The 13,821-nt window shown below is 41.3% G+C and overlaps 1 long non-coding RNA gene across 1 annotated transcript in view; it reads right to left on the bottom strand.

Annotated features, from left to right (window-relative positions):
- Positions 1-757: 757 nt before the first annotated feature.
- The window catches only part of LOC126539177 (uncharacterized), a 65,003-nt gene continuing 51,939 nt past the window's right edge, over positions 758-13,821 (bottom strand). The window contains exon 4 of the long non-coding RNA XR_008614182.1: positions 758-1,779. This is a non-coding gene — a long non-coding RNA (uncharacterized lncRNA). The remainder of the gene's footprint in view (positions 1,780-13,821) is intronic.

Raw genomic sequence — 13,821 nt, 5'->3', positions numbered from 1 at the left:
TTTCCCTCCTCCTACTCCTGTCATCAATAAGGTAACTGAGAAATCTGCAAAGTACGAGCACCCACTCTACGATGCTTTCATGCCTTACGACTGCTGGTGTCTCTAATGAATCAAATGCATTTTCATAGAAGCATTACGTAATCAAGAAGTACATATGGCATACGTGAATATCTTCGGAAATAGCTCAAAGGATTCCTCAGCTACCTTTTTCCTTCACAAGAAAAGTAGAAAGGTACGTATAGAGAAAGTAGTCAGTGAAAGAGACGCAAACTCTCCAATGGTATTCACTGCATGCTTCGAAGTACTGAAGCTGCCAAAATATGGACTAGGAGAGGTTCAACATCGAACATCTCAGCAACCTTCGGTTTGCAGACGACGTCGTGTTAAGCAACACTGGGAATGAATTACAAATGATTGAGGGCCTCAACAGAAAGTGTAAGGGCGCAGTTCGATTAATATCAGAAGGAAAAATGATCAATAGCCTGGCAAGGGAACAAAAGTTCAGGATTGCCAATCAACCTCTAGGGTTTGTGAAGGAGTCCATTTATCTAGGTCAGAAGTCGCAAGAGACACTGATCAAGACAAAGAAATTTACAGAAGAGAAGGTAAGTTGGAGTGCGTACAGCAAGCATTGCCAGATACTGAGTGGGAGAAAAAGTCACTATCGCTAAAACAAAAACACTATCGCAGAAAAAGTCTACATGCAGGTTGAAGAAGCTCGAGAACAAGACCGCGGAAAGAGCAATGGGACCAAACACGTTAGGCGTAATGTTCAGAGACAGGTGAAAAGCGCTGTGGACTATCGAGGGTAAACAGGGATACCCGCTATTGTAATCGACACAAAGAGAAAGGAATGGAGCTGGGTAGGCTATGCAATGCGTAGGATTGATAATCGGTGGAGCGTTAGCGTTACAAAATGGGTGCCAAGAAAACGGAAGCGCAGTCGAGCTGAGATGAGAAAATTCGCAGGCGCAAGTTGGAAGTAGTTGGCACATGATAGCGGAAATGGGAGATCGCTGGGAGAGGCCTTCGTCATGTAGTGGACATAAAAATACCCTGATTGTGCATTAATACGGCTACTTGTGTTCCACGTGCGCGAATTCAAATTACTATGTCTCAAACGCGCACTATACAGAATCTGCGTTGTGCAGTACAGGGTTAAAATGGTGCAGAAACACTTTGGTGACTTGATAAAAAACACATTGCGCGAATACGCTCCCGTGAACATCATATTTTGCCGTCGTGCGTAGTTTTCCGTTCTTTGGGTCATTCATGCCATCCACCAACGTTTCGCTCGTCGCGTTTCCTCTGCCGTTACCAACAGGGTAACTCCGTAAGCCTGTGTTACCGAAGCTCTATTTCGAAGACCCGCCCCAACCTCTGCTGAGGCTACCGAAGATCTACCCCACATATACTTATTAGTTGGACTCGTGGTACGAAAGCTTGAGTTGTCTTGCACGTCATCGGCGCTGAACGCGGCCATCGTCCTCTTCTGGCCTTCTGGCCAGCGCTGTTTTGAGTCTCTTTATTTGTGTGTGTGTGTAACCACCCGTTTGTGGGGATTTCCAGCAATGGTGTCAAGTGCCTCGTTGTCGTGACGATGAATGTGGCCACTCTGACGCCGGTTCAAGACTTGACGTTCGACGTGAACTTCTCCAGCCTGGCTCAGCGGCTGTTCGGCGGTCCGGCAGCAGGTTGCTCCCGATCGAGGGATTGCAGTTCCAAGTCCGTGGTGGGGAGGTCCTCGCCATCATCGCCACTTACGATGAGCACGTTCCTCTGAACGTGAAAAAAATATAATTAGAGGGCTGCCAACATCTTCAGGCAGAAAAAATTGATCGCGGCCTGTTTTCCTCAGTTATCAGGATTTTGCCTACTGTTCGATAGCCAGGAGGTGCTATGGACAGTGGGAAGAGGAAATTTACGGATCCTGGTTCCTAGCGCCGGTCACGGTGCGTCGACCGTGGATATAAGAGAACAATAGAAAAATTTATTATTAACTCATTTATTTATCTATCTATTGATAATGTACAGTACCTAACAGGCTACTCATCGACACAGTGTAAGGGGCCTTTATATTGTTAATGACAACGTGTGGTTACAAGCCCCCCCCCAAAAAAAAAAAAAAAAAACGTATGATACAAATTGTACGGTAAAAAGCAATGTGAAATTCAAAATACAACACATCATAACTTGCAAAAAATTTAGAAAGAACGTGGCCTAAACTGTCTACGAGAAAATGCTTATCACAATGCACATCGCCAAGAAAGGATACTAATGCTACCATTCATACAAATGAGAGAGCCATTACCTAAACCTTCAACCGCCGCAAAGTTCTCGCGCGGAACCACGTGACGTTCGGTGACATGCACGCAGCGCAACCCACGTGCTCCATGCGGGAGTATTCTAGCCTGGAAATACGAGCCATTAAATAGCATATCCTATTAATAGCAAATAAGTCTGAATATTTGAAATATTGGTTTGTCAATGGCATACTACTGCTTTGTGAGGGTAACCAAAGTTTGTCAAAAGCATGAGTCCTAGTGACGAATTGGCCTAGTATGTGAATTCTAATACAGAAACGAGTGCCTTTCATCTGCTCCGACTTCAAGGCACACATCAAGCTAGCTTAACGATAGGCACTACAGAAATTCCATGCTGTTGACATGAAGGTCTCATTTTTTGCAATTCGGCTGTATTTCCCATTTTAACCCCTGTACCGTCCGCGTAAGCAGCAACGTGACCAGAAAATAATCGATCGGAATGCCTGTAGCGTAACCTGGCATACTACTGTGTTACATGTTGCTCTCGGAAAGCAGCAGTATGAGAAAAATGAAACAAATTGTTTCTCTTAACAACTTTATTGAGAATAGTTTCCCACCATTCTGACACAAACTGTGCAAATTGACTTGTGTCAGAATGTCCGTAACCTACAGCTACAGGGGCTCAGGCCAATGTCTTTGTAATTCCAGTATGACGAGAAAAGGTGTACACGTCACAAGATATCAACAAAAGGTTGTACAATAGCATTGGATACTTAATATACGAGGGAAAACATCGTTTTTTTATCCTCTGTGGCAACATTAAGTTCTCAAAGCCGGTATATTCAAGCTCGTACAGCTAACATAGCCTGGTTCATTACGTAACTTCACTTGTATGCCTAATATGGCTGCGGGGAAAACTATAACAGCACTCTTGCTCGAATATTATGTTTGATCACAGATTTTCCAATTTGAAACTACTCGAGAAATATTCGGAAAACTACTGTACTCTGAAAGTTTGACCATTAGATTAGACGACTGAATAGAATCGAAAAATACCCAAGTTGTTATTCAATATTTTCAAATATTCGCCCACCCTCAATACCACGTAAATTCATTCCAATCAGTCATACCGATCAGACTGCTATGCTAAAAGTCCAAGGGCAACGGTTCGCACGTATCTCACTTTTGTGGGTGACACGGAGATCTCAGTTTGCTACAAATACGTCAGCTGCTATATACAGCCTGATATATATATATATATATATATATATATATATATATGCCCGATATACAGCTTCCTGCCTGCTCCCCAACAAGCCTGAAAAATATTTGATTTTAATCAACACAGCATTAAAACTCCCCCAATCAAGAATAGGCAACTTCACTTTGCCTTCCTGTCACATTCTCTATCAATGTTGATCAACGCCACACATATATTGCGTTTAGACAGTAATGACCGTCCCAGTGCTCAGCGTGCTTCTCACAAAATTCTTCAGTGATATTGACTGCGCTGCATTTAGGTTGAATGCTTCACTAAAGTTTCCTATCCAACACCATGGTTGTCCTGTACTTTCCTTCGTTGTTGCTCACCCAGACCGGAACTGAATGTACAGCTGAACTGGTGCCTATCAGTGGCCTGTGCCATTTCTGCGGCCGCTTCACCAACTACATTAATTCCTAAGTGAAGTGAGAATCAATAAATATTGAGTTCGCAATATTATATATTTCGTTGTCTGTACAATTTAAGATGTTCCAAATTTGCAGCATTTCAAAAGCCTCACAACGGCTTTGCTAACTAGAGTAAATGACCTTGAAGAGGAGCCAGGTTCAGCAGAATTTTTGTATGTTAGAAACAATGGGTAACAATTTAGTTTGCAGAAAAAGTAACCACGGAAAATATTATAACACATATATATATATATATATATTCACGGCGCTAACAATGGCCAGGTGGGGCAAGCAACCGAGATGGTCACAGGTAGAAGAACGCAGCATTGAAGCGCAAAACTATAGCTTCTGCGGAATGGCCTAAGCAATGCACTCAATGATAGAGTTATTCCTGAAGTGACACAACCACACAAGTCATGTGACGATAACGCATAAAAACTCCCCAGCATATTTCTTTTCTACCTGAACTATCTCTCTCACCACAGTTGGTGGTTAAAAATATGCAAGATTTGAGTTTCCTCGAAGATTCGGCGAGATCCAAATGCAAAGAAATTCGGCGCCACCAACATACTCACTTGACAATTGCGTGGACGCAGATGTCACTGCTTCTGTAAATGCAAATACAATGACACAAACCAGACACACCACATCGCGGAAAAAAATTGTCGTGGAACAAAATTTAAGCCTATAGCGACGCTAAAATGCCTTTCCAGCCCTGTTCTGACTTCACTAAAAAGTTGTAACGGGATTAAAATATCTCTACGAAAACCGGACGAAAATATCATACAGCCCGTTAGGATGTTTGTCCAGCCCTGTTTGCAAATTCACCTGCAAATTCACATACACTGAAACAAATTAAAGGGAATGCAAAAATTTAGGAAAAATATTGCGGAGGGAAAGCATAGCTTCATAAAGGTTGTTAGAATGTACGCCCAGCCCTGTCCTGACTTCTCAAAAACTTTACTGGAAGAACATATCATTACCCCTGCCAATACCTGTATACTTAAACTCATTTAACCTAAGAATATTCGAATTCACGCAAAACCCTTGTCGAAGAAAAACATCAGCCTAAACTCCCGTTAGAATATGTGCCCAGCCCTCTTTGTATTTAACTAAATAGCAGCACCTGGACGCATGTGTCGACTTCTGCAAATTGGCATACACTGACAACAATTGAAGGGAATGTAAAAATTTAGGAAAAATATTGCCGAGGTAAAGCATAGCTTCATAAAGGTTGATAGAATGTACGCCCAGCCCTGTTCTGACTTCTATAAAAACTTTACTGGAAGAACATATCATTACCACTGGCAATACCTGTATACCAAAACTCATTCAAGCTAAGAATATTGGAATTCACGCAAAATCCTTGTCGAGGAGAAACATCAGCCTATACTCCCGTTAGAATATGTGCCACGCCCTCTTTGTATTTAACTAAATAGCAGCACCTGGGCACACGTGTCCACTTCTGCAAATTGACATACACTGACAACAATTGAAGGGAATGTAAAAATTTAGGAAAAGAACTGCCGAGGGAAACATAGCTTCATAAAGGTTGTTCGAATGTATGCCCAACCCTGTTCTGACTTCTCCAAAAACTTTACTGGAAGAACATATCATTACAACTGCGAATACCCGTATACCAGAACTCATTTAAGCTTAGAATATTGGAATTCTCGCAAAATCCTTGTCGCGGAGAAGCATCAGCCTATACTCCCGTTAGAATGTGTGCCCAGCCCTCTTTGTATTTAACTAAATAGCAGCCCCTGGACGCATGTGTCGACTTCTGCGATTTCACATGCACTGACACCAATTAAAGGCAATGGGGAAATTTTGGAAAAAATATGTCCGAGGTAAAGGATAGCGTAATTAAGGTTGTTAGGATGTACGCAGCGCCCTGTTCTGACTTCTCTAAAAACTTTACTGGAAGAACATATCATTACCACTGCCAATACCCGTACACCAAAACTCATTTAAGCTAAGAATATTGGAATTTATGCAACATCCTTGTCGAGGAAAAACATCAGCTTATACTCCCGTTAGAATATGTGCCCAGCCCTCTTTGTATTTAACTAAAAAGCTGCACCTGGACACAGGTGACGACTTCTGCAAATTCACATACACTGACACCAATTAAAGGGAATGGAGAAATTTAGGAAAAATATCGCCGAGGTAAAGGATAGGGTAATTAAGGTTGTTAGAAGGTACGCCAGCCCTGTTCTGACTGCTCTGAAAACTTTACTGGTAGAACATAGCATTACCACTGCCAATACCAGTATACTAAAGCTCATTTAAGCTAAGAATATTGGAATTCAAGCAAAATCCTTCTCGAGGAAGAACCTCAGCCTATACTCCCGTTAGAATATGTCCCCAGCCTTCTTTTTGTTTAACTAAAAAGCAGCACCTGAACCTAGATGACTTCTGCAAATTCACATACACTGACACCAATTAAAGGGAATAGAGAAATTTAGGAAAAATATCGCCGAGGTAAGGGATAGCATAATTAAGGTTGTTAGAATGTACGCCAGCCCTGTTCTGACTGCTCTAAAAACTTTACTGGAAGAACATATCATTACCACTGCCAATACCAGTATACCAAAACCTATTTAAGCTAAGAATATTGGAATTCACGCAAAATCCTTGTCGAGGAAAAACATCAGCCTATACTTCCTTTAGAATATGTATCAAGATCTCTTTGTATTTAACTAAAAAGCTGCACCTGGACGCACATGTCGACTTCTGCAAATTCACATACACTGACACCAATTAAAGGGAATCCAAAAATTTGGGAAAAATATCGCCGTGGTAAAGAATAGCATAATTAAGGCTGTTAGAATGTACGCCCAGCCCTGTTCTGACTTCTCTAAAAGCTTTACTGGAAGGACATATCATTACCACTGCCAATACCCGTATATCAAAACTCATTTAAGCTAAGAATATTGGAATTCATGCAAAATCCTTGTCGAGGAAAAACATCAGCCTATACTCTCGTTAGAATATGTGCCCAGCCCTCTTTGTATTTAACTAAAGAGCAGCACCTGGACGCACTTGTCGACTTCTGCAAAATCACATACACTGACACCAATTAAAGGGAATGGGGAAATTTTGGCAAAATATCTCCGAGTTAAAGGATAGCGTAATTAAGGTTGTTAGAATGTTCGCCCAGCCCTGTTCTGACTTCTCTAAAAACTTTACTGGCAGAACATATCATTACCACTGCCAATACCCGTACAGAAAAACTCATTTAAGCTAAGAATATTGGAATTCACGCAACATCCTTGTCGAGGAAAAACATCAGCCTATACTCCCGGTAGAATATGTCCCCAGCCTTCTTTGTGTTTAACTAAAGAGCAGCACCTGGACGCACTTGACGACTTCTGCAAATTCACGTACACTGACACCAATTAAAGGGAATCCAAAAATTTGGGAAAAATATCGCCGAGGTAAAGAATAGCATAATTAAGGTTGTTAGAATGTACGCCCAGCCCAGTTCTGACTTCTCTAAAAGCTTTACAGGAAGGACATATCATTACCACTGCGAATACCAGTATACCAAAACTCATTTAAGCTAAGAATAGGAGAATTCATGCAAAATCCTTGTCGACGAAAAACATCAGCCTATACTCCCGTTAGAATATGTGCCCAGCCCTCTTTGTATTTAACTAAATAGCAAGACCTGGACGCACACAACGACTTCTGCAAATTCACATGCACTGACACCAATTAAAGGGAATGGAGAAATTTAGGAAAAATATCTCCGAGGTAAAGGATAGCATAATTAAGGTTGTTAGAATGTACGCCCAGCCCTGTTCTGACTTCTCTAAAAGCTTTACTGGAAGGACATATCATTACCACTGCCAATACCCGTATACCAAAACTCATTTAAGCTAAGAATATTGGAATTCATGCAAAATCCTTGTCGAGGAAAAACATCAGCCTATACTCCCGTTAGAATATGTGCCCAGCCCTCTTTGTATTTAACTAAACAGCTGCACCTGGACCCAGGTGACGACTTCTGCAAATTCACATACACTGGCACCAATTAAAGGGAACGAAGAAATTTAGGGAAAACATCGCCGAGGTAAAGGATAGGGTAATTAAGGTTGTTAGAAGGTACGCCAGCCCTGTTCTGACTTCTCTAAAAACTTTACTGGAAGAACGTATCATTACCACTGCCAATACCCGTATACCAAAAGTCATTTAAGCTAAGAATATTGGAATTCACGCAAAATCCTTGTCGTGGAAAAACATCAGCCTACTCCCGTTAGAATATGTGCCCAGCCCTCTTTGTATTTAACTAAAGAGCAGCACCTGGACGCACTTGTCGACTTCTGCGAATTCACATACACTGACACCAATTAAAGGGAATGGAGAAATTTTGGAAAAATATCTCCGAGGTAAAGGATAGCGTAATTATGGTTGTTAGAATGTACGCCCAGTAATGTTGTGATTTCTCTAAAAACTTTACTGGAAGAACATATCATTACCACAGCCAATACCCGTATACCAAAACTCATTTAAGCTATGAATATTGGAATTCACGCAAAATCCTTGTCGAGGAAAAACATCAGCCTATACTCCTGTTAGAATATGTGCTCAGCCTTCTTTGTATTTAACTAAAGAGCAGCACCTGGATGCACGTGTCCACTTCTGCAAATTCACATACACTGACACCAAATAAAGGGAATGGAGAAATATTGGAAAAATATCTCCAAGGTAAAGGATAGCGTAATTAAGGTTGTTAGAATGTACGCCCAGCCCTGTTCTGACTTCTCTAAAAGCTTTACTGGAAGAACATATCATTACCACTGCCAATACCCGTATACCAAAACTCATTTAAGCTAAGAATATTGGAATTCACGGAAAATCCTTGTCGAGGAAAACATCAGCCTATACTCCCGTTAGAATATGTGCTCAGCCCTCTTCGTATTTAACTAAAGAGCAGCACCTGGACGCACGTGTCGACTTCTGCAAATTCACATACACTGACACCACTTCAAGGGAAACCAAAAATTTCGGAAAAATATCGCCGAGGTAAAGAATAGCATAATTAAAGTCGTTAGAATGTACGCCCAGCCCTGTTCTGACTTCTCTAAAAGCTTTACTGGAAGAACATATCATTCCCGCTGCCAATACCCGTATACCAAAACTCATTTCAGCTAAGAATATTGGAATTCACGCAAAATCCTTGTCGAGGAAAACATCAGCCTATACTCCCGTTAGAATATGTGCCCAGCCCTCTTTGTATTTAACTAAACAGCAGGACCCGAACGCAGATTACGACTTCTGGAAATTCACATACACTGACACCAATTAAAGGGAATGGAGAAATTTAGGAGAAATATCGCCGAGGTAAAGGATAGGATAATTAAGGTTGTTAGAATGTACGCCAGCCCTGTACTGTCTTCTCTAAATGCTTTACTGGAAGGACATATCATTACCACTGCCAATACCCGCATACCAAAACTCATTTAAGCTAAGAATATTGGAATTCACGCAAAATCCTTGTCGAGGAAAATCATCAGCCTATACTCCCGTTAGAATATGTGCCCAGCCCTCTTTGTATTTAACTAAAGAGCAGCACCTGGACGCACTTGTCGACTTCTGCAAATTCACATACACTGACACCAATTCAAGGGAATCCAAAAATTTGGGAAAAATATCGCCGAGGTAAAGAATAGCATAATTAAGGTTATTGGAATGTACGCCCAGCCCTGTTCTGACTTCTCTAAAAACTTTACTGGAAGAACATATCATTACCACTGCCAAAACCCGTATACCAAAACTCAATTAAACTAAGAATATTGGAATTCACGCAAAATCCTTGTCGAGGAAAAACATCAGCCTATACTCCCGTTAGAATATGTGCCCAACCCTCTTTGTATTTAACTAAATAGCAGGACCCGGACGCACATTACGACTTCTGCAAATTCACATACACTGACACCAATTAAAGGGAATGGAGAAATTTAAGAAAAATATCGCCGAGGTAAAGGATGGGGAATTAAGGTTGTTAGAAGGTACGCCAGTGCTGTTCTGACTGCTCTGAAAACTTTACTGGAAGAACATATCATTACCACTGCCAATACCCGAATACCAAAACTCATTTAGGCTAAGAATATTGGAATTCACGCAAAATCCTTGTCGAGGAAAAACATCAGCCTATACTCCCGTTAGAATATGTGCCCAGCCCTCTTTGTATTTAACTAAAGAGCAGCAGCTGGACGCACGTGTCGACTTCTGCAAATTCACTTACACTGACAGCAATTAAAGGGAATGGGGAAATTTTGGAAAAATATCTCCGAGGTAAAGGATAGCGTAATTAGGGTTGTTAGAATGTACGCCCAGCCCTGTTTTGACTTCTCTAAAAACTTTACTGGAAGAACATATCATTACCACTGCCAAAACCCGTATACCAAAACTCATTTAAGCTAAGAATATTGGAATTTACGCAAAATCCTTGTCGAGGAAAAACATCAGCCTATACTCCCGTTAGAATATGTGCCCAGCCCTCTTTGTATTTAACTAAAGAGCAGCACCTCGACGCACGTGTCGACTTCTGCAAATTCACTTACACTGACACAAACTAAAGGGAATGGGGAAATTTTGGAAAAATATCTCCGAGGTAAAGGATAGCGTAATTAGGGTATTAGAATGTACGCCCAGCCCTGTTCTGACAGCTCTGAAAACTTTACTGGAAGAACATATCATTACCACTGCCAATACCCGTATACCAAAACTCATTTAGGCTAAGAATATTGGAATTCACGCTAAATCCTGGTCGAGGAAAAACATCAGCCTTTACTCCCGTTAGAATATGTGCCCAGCCCTCTTTGTATTTAACTAAATAGCAGGACCCGGACGCACATTACGACTTCTGCAAAGTCACATACACTGACACCAATTAGAGGGAATGGAGAAATGTAGGAAAAATATCGCCGAGGTAAAGGATGGGGAATTAAGGTTGTTTGAAGGTACGCCAGCGCTGTTCTGACTGCTCTGAAAACTTTACTGGAAGAACATATCATTACCACTGCCAATACCCGCATACCAAAACTCATTTAAGCTAAGAATATTGGAATTCACGCTAAATCCTGGTCGAGGAAAAACATCAGCCTATGCTCCCGTTAGAATATGTGCCCAGCCCTCTTTGTATTTAACTAAATAGCAGGACCCGGACGCACATTACGACTTCTGCAAAGTCATATACACTGACACCAATTAGAGGGAATGGAGAAATGTAGGAATAATATCGCCGAGGGAAAGGATGGGGAATTAAGGTTGTTTGAAGGTACGCCAGCGCTGTTCTGACTGCTCTGAAAACTTTACTGGAAGAACATATCATTACCACTGCCAATACCCGTATACCAAAACTCATTTAAGCTAAGAATATTGGAATTCACGCAAAATCCTTGTCGAGGAAAAACATCAGCCTATACTCCCGTTAGAATATGTGCCCAGCCCTCTTTGTATTTAACTAAATAGCAGGACCCGGACGCACATTACGACTTCTGCAAAGTCATATACACTGACACCAATTAGAGGGAATGGAGAAATGTAGGAAAAATATCGCCGAGGTAAGGGATGGGGAATTAAGGTTGTTTGAAGGTACGCCAGCGCTTTTCTGACTGTTCTGAAAACTTTACTGGAAAAACATATCATTACCACTGCCAATACCCGTATACCAAAACTCATTTAAGCTAAGAATATTGGAATTCACGCAAAATCCTTCTCGAGGAAAAACATCAGCCTATACTCCTGTTAGAATATGTGCCCAGCCCTCTTTGTATTTAACTAAATAGCAGGACCCGGACGCACATTACGACTTCTGCAAAGTCACATACACTGACACCAATTAGAGGGAATGGAGAAATGTAGGAATAATATCGCCGAGGGAAAGGATGGGGAATTAAGGTTGTTTGAAGGTACGCCAGCGCTGTTCTGACTGCTCTGAAAACTTTACTGGAAGAACATATCATTACCACTGCCAATACCCGTATACCAAAACTCATTTAGGCTAAGAATATTGGAATTCACGCTAAATCTTTGTCGAGGAAAAACATCAGCCTATACTCCCGTTAGAATATGTGCCCAGCCCTCTTTGTATTTAACTAAATAGCAGGACACGGACGCACATTACGAATTCTGCAAAGTCACATACACTGACACCAATTAGAGGGAATGGAGAAATGTAGGAAAAATATCGCCGAGGTAAAGGATGGGGAATTAAGGTTGTTTGAAGGTACGCCAGCGCTGTTCTGACTGCTCTGAAAACTTTACTGGAAGAACATATCATTACCACTGCCAATACCCGTATACCAAAACTCATTTAAGCTAAGAATATTGGAATTCACGCAAAATCCTTGTCGAGAAAAAACATCAGCCTATACTCCCGTTAGAATATGTGCCCAGCCCTCTTTGTATTTAACTAAATCGCAGGACCCGGACGCACATTACGACTTCTGCAAATTCACATACACTGACACCAATTAAAGGGAATGGAGAAATTTAGGAAAAATATCGCCGAGGTACAGGATGGGGAATTAAGGTTGTTAGAATGTACGCCAGCGCTGTTCTGACTGCTCTGAAAACTTTACTGGAAGAACATATCATTACCACTGCCAATACCCGAATACCAAAACTCATTTAAGCTAAGAATATTGGAATTCACGCAAAATCCTTGTCGAGGAAAAACATCAGCCTATACTCCCGTTAGAATATGTGCCCAGCCCTCTTTGTATTTAACTAAAGAGCAGCACCTGGACGGACGTGTCGACTTCTGCAAATTCACTTACACAGAGAGCAATGAAAGGGAATGGGGAAATTTTGGAAAAATATCTCCGAGGTAAAGGATAGCGTAATTAAGGTTGTTAGAATGTACGCCCAGCCCTGTTTTGACTTCTCTAAAAACTTTACTGGAAGAACGTATCATTACCACTGCCAAAACCCGTATACCAAAACTCATTTAAGCTAAGAATATTGGAATTCACGCAAAATCCTTGTCGAGGAAAAACATCAGCCTATACTCCCGTTAGATTATGTGCCCAGCCCTCTTTGTATCTAACTAAATAGCAGGATCCGGACGCACATTACGACTTCTGCAAATTCACATACACTGACACCAATTAAAGGGAATGGAGAAATTTAGGAAAAATATCGCCGAGGTAAAGGATAGCATAATAAAGGTTGTTAGAATGTACGCCAGCCCTGTTCTGACTTCTCTAAAAGCTTTACTGGAAGAACATATCATTACCACTGCCAAAACCCGTATACCAAAACTCATTTAAGCTAAGAATATTGGAATTTACGCAAAATCCTTGTCGAGGAAAATCATCAGCCTATACTCCCGTTAGAATATGTGCCCAGCCCTCTTTGTATTTAACTAAAGAGCAGCACCTGGACGCACGTGTCGACTTCTGCAAATTCACTTACACTGACACAAACTAAAGGGAATGGGGAAATTTTGGAAAAATATCTCCGAGGTAAAGGATAGCGTAATTAGGGTATTAGAATGTACGCCCAGCCCTGTTCTGACAGCTCTGAAAACTTTACTGGAAGAACATATCATTACCACTGCCAATACCCGTATACCAAAACTCATTTAGGCTAAGAATATTGGAATTCACGCTAAATCCTGGTCGAGGAAAAACATCAGCCTATACTCCCGTTAGAATATGTGCCCAGCCCTCTTTGTATTTAACTAAATAGCAGGACCCGGACGCACATTACGACTTCTGCAAAGTCACATACACTGACACCAATTAGAGGGAATGGAGAAATGTAGGAAAAATATCGCCGAGGTAAAGGATGGGGAATTAAGGTTGTTTGAAGGTACGCCAGCGCTGTTCTGACTGCTCTGAAAACTTTACTGGAAGAACATATCATTACCACT

Source organism: Dermacentor andersoni, chromosome 11, assembly GCF_023375885.2.
Source record: "Dermacentor andersoni chromosome 11, qqDerAnde1_hic_scaffold, whole genome shotgun sequence".
NCBI lineage: Eukaryota > Metazoa > Arthropoda > Arachnida > Ixodida > Ixodidae > Dermacentor > Dermacentor andersoni.
Note: the sequence above shows the minus strand (reverse complement) of the source record. Positions and strands in the feature narration are given on the sequence as shown.